The 3,961-nt window shown below is 46.4% G+C and overlaps 1 long non-coding RNA gene across 1 annotated transcript; it reads left to right on the top strand.

Annotated features, from left to right (window-relative positions):
* Positions 1–1,385: 1,385 nt before the first annotated feature.
* On the top strand, positions 1,386–3,883 carry LOC106936783 (uncharacterized). The gene is made up of 3 exons (XR_001422221.1): positions 1,386–1,969; positions 3,187–3,296; positions 3,478–3,883. It is a non-coding gene; the product is annotated as an uncharacterized LOC106936783 (long non-coding RNA).
* The last annotated feature ends 78 nt before the right edge of the window (positions 3,884–3,961 follow it).

The following is a 3,961-nucleotide window of genomic DNA, read 5'->3' as shown; positions in this document are numbered from 1 at the left end:
CAGAACCTGAACCAGAACTAAAACCTGCTGATGCTGCAGACCCGTTCCTTCGGCCCGGTCTCATGACTCCTGCCGGGTTTGGATCAGAACCGTCAATGAGGCTGATGGAGGTCAGAGGTCAGCCGGAGGTTCCTGCAGGCCGATGGCAGCCTGGCTGTGATGTTCCTCCTGGCAGCGGCGCTGCGACTCGGCCGCAGCTTCAAACATCCCTTCCAGCCCCAATGAGTAAAATTATAGCTAATTAGTCACCAGGCTGCCACGGTTTATTAGGAGTGACAGAGTTGGGGCTGCCGCTGACGGCGCTCCGCTCTCCCTCTCTGCAGTGACAGAAATAAATAATTCACCATCACATCTGTTATCTATTCTCTGTAAGCATTCCTCTCATCAGGCTGCGGCTCGTCTTCATTCCAGCTCTGCAGAGTTTCACAAGCTGCAGGAGCAGATTGGACAGCGTTTGGATTAAGACCAAGATTAAAACAACAATCAGATAATAAATGAAATATTTAGTGGAAGGGAATCTGGGATCATTCTGCTTTGGTTTATTTTTAGTAAAAATGTGAATTTCCCCTGAAGTTAAACTTATTTGCTGTCATTTGGCCTGAAGACAACAAACTACTGGATGTTTCATGTTTTCTGATTCTCCAGGTGAAATATTGTCAGGTCGCAAATCGATGCTACGAACGGAATGAGAAACAAACTGCTTGTTCTGAAAAGTATAAAATATAAAGTCTAAAACTATGATTCAGTTCAATCCAGTTTGTTTATCTGGTTTGTTGATTGGCAGTGGAGAAACCACCCCAGGTCAGGATCTGGAGGACTTTTAAAACGTTTACAGGAAATGACATCATGCTCTTCCTGCATATTCAAACTCAGCTGATTGGGCAGTGACATCATTTCCTTCAGACCAGGAAGTCTCATTCCTCCCTTCCTTTCCTGCAGATCGTTGGGCTCCGACCTGCCGATGAATAAAAGTGATTCCTCACTTCATCCCGCTGCTGGTTCTGCTGCTCAGATTCCCGTCTGAAGCTGAAGCTGCTCCGGTCCAGACGGATTCTGTCGCCCCACAAACTCTCCTCAGCCCTTCATGTTGATCTCTGAGTCAGGATTCAGAAATCCTGAGGTTTTCTGATGTTAATTCATTCATATTTTACTGTAAATGAAGGATAGCTCATGTTGAATTTTACGGCCGATTTGCAGGAAGGAAGTGAAAGTCAGTCGCTCACTTTGGAGGAAAAAATGGATTCAGTTTGAATTTTTCATAAAATTTCTCCTCCAGTTTTACATTTTCCTGATTTTGAGTTGAGTGAGTCATAAAACCTTGAATCATTAGTTGTTTTTCACATGCGGTTTGAACCCAGAGATTCCTGAACGTTTCTGTTTGTGTCTGCAGATAAACGAACCAGGCGGACGGGCGCAGCGGCAGCCTGACTCACAGCCGCCTTAATTAAACGGTGAGGTCAGGGGTCGTGACGAGGCTTCAGGATGTGACACGGCTCTTTCTGCTCCACTTCCTGTCCGTCTCCTCGTGGTTCTGGAGGCCACGGCCGACCTTCTGTAATGAGGGAGAGGAATCCAGCGCCCATCATCATCATCATCATCATCATTTAAGAACGAGACTAGCCGGATCTCAGCTGGACTAATGAAGCGTTCTGATGTTTAGGCTTTTATTTTTTCAGATATTGTTTTATGTTTAGTTCTTCTTCACTCCTCTCCTCTGTTCTGCTGCTTCACTTCAAAATGCTTTTCCAGTTATAATAAAATGTCCAGAACCTAAAGCAGCAGCAGATCTTCCATGTTTGTTTCCTTCTTTGTCCCGCCCTCCCATCATTTCTGTCCAATAGGAGCAGAGGTCGTCATCCGCTTTGATCATAAATTATACTCAGCTTGTAAGAAAGTGAAAGTAAACCTCACCAAACACAAATTAAATGAACTTTGATCCACCAAACAGGTGAACCAGAGGACTTTCCAGGTATGAAATCAGATTCATATTTTATATTTTCTACCACAAACTAGAGAAAAGTTTTAATTAGTCCAGAGAAAGTTCTGACCCAACATCACTTTAAGCTCAGTTCTGGTTTTATCCTGTGAGGATCGAGTCCATGAGCCTCCTGATAGTTTTTCTGTCTTGACTTTCTCCACGTTCAGACGTTTTTCTCAGTCGTTCTGACTGAATCCGTTATGCTGATCTGCATCCTGACTGCAGCCGGGCTCTCAGGTTCTGACCGATGAGACGTTCAGGTTCAGTCTGTGGCCAAACAGACACGACCCGGGTGGATCTGTGTCAGCTGAGGCTCGGTTGCCTCTCAGACTGATTAAACTGTATAACTCAGTTCATTTAGTTTCAGGTTTGACTGTTTTGTGTCAGGATGAACAGGAGGAAACCTGGACCAGGATGAACAGAGACGAGTTAACGACGCAGGTCATGCACGACTCTAGAGCAGCAGGAGGAAGAAGCAGAGAGAGGAGAGAGGAGGCTGTTCCTGGAAAACGACAGAGAGAATTCAGATTCAGATAATCTGAACAAATCAGCTTGCTATTTCACACCATGGTGCGTTTAAGAGACCGACGGAAGAAGAACACGCTGCAGCGCTCTGTTTACAACAGTAAAGATGGCCACCGCAGTAAAGATGGCCGCCTCAGTAAAGATGGCTGCCGCAGTAAAGATGGCCGCCTCAGTAAAGATGGCCGCCGCAGTAAAGATAGCCGCCGCAGTAAAGATGGCCGCCTCAGTAAAGATGGCCGCTTCAGTAAAGATGGCCGCCGCAGTAAAGATGGCTGCCTCAGTAAAGATGGCTGCCTGAGCGTGGCAGTGTGGTGATCAGGTGAAGGAAGCTGATAGACGGATAGCTAACTGCTAACCGCTAACAGCAACATGTTTCCTTAATGAACTGGATCTCAGTATCTGTTGAACTGGGTTCACTGGTTTATGAACATCTGGTCCAGTTTGGACTGGAGTGGCTGCTGTCCATGGTGCTGAACGATCACTTATCAATCAGATCATTAAATATTTAAAGATGTCATTTTTTTAGCTTTCAACCCATAAAACCTATAAAGCTTTCGAGTTTTCTGGAAAAAAAACCTATTTTGAATTAAACTGAGTTCCGTTTGCAGCGAGTTTCTCTGCCTCCAGTGTTTCCCCATCTGACTCTCTGCCGTGTTTCCCTCGTCTCTCCTACTGAAACCCAGAATCCTCCGAGTTCTCAGGCGAGTTGGACGGAGCTGCAGCAGTTAATGAGTTCAGTGGAGCCCGGAAGGTTCTGGAAGCTCTCCATGGGACGTTCCCGTAAACATCTCTGGTGACCTTTAACCCCCCGCCTGGGCCGGAGAAAAATCTGCCAGCTGAAACTCCTGCATGTGCCAAAGACAGACAAATTCTGCCACATTTTAACTTTTCATTTTCAGTCTGATGACGTGAAAAATAGTTTATTGGCTCATTGAATTAACAATGTTGATCTAATCTGATGTTTCTGTCACCAGATGCTTCAAACCAAAGGACTGAATAAACGGATCATCACTCAGCTCAGACCTGCAGACGGTGTGATGGTGAATTCAGGTCTGGATGAACGGCTCCGTCGGCACGGCAACCCTCAGCTGGCAGCATCAGATATGAATCATGGAGGAATGAGATGCTGCAGCTGAGCAGAGCGCCACAAACAGAACAGAGAGTCTGATGCTGTGACTGGACCCGGCTGGCGGTCTGACCTGATGGAGTTAACCAGTTGGAACCGGTTCCAGTTTGGGACCGGTTCCAGTTTGGGACCGGTTCCAGTGTCTGTCCATCAGGAAGCCTTCAGTCCAGAGGATCTGTGGTTCTGAGCTTCAGGCTGATCGTCTCTCAGCTTCTGGGACGAAACAGAGAAAATAAAAGCCGACGTTCCTAATACCTGTGACACAGTGTTAAAGTGACACACACACACACACACACACACACACACACACACACACACACACACACACACAC

This window comes from Poecilia latipinna, unplaced genomic scaffold (genome assembly GCF_001443285.1).
Source record: "Poecilia latipinna isolate Pla-1442-1.1 unplaced genomic scaffold, P_latipinna-1.0 Scaffold2215, whole genome shotgun sequence".
Lineage (NCBI taxonomy): Eukaryota > Metazoa > Chordata > Actinopteri > Cyprinodontiformes > Poeciliidae > Poecilia > Poecilia latipinna.
This window is presented reverse-complemented; position numbering and strand designations above follow the sequence as displayed.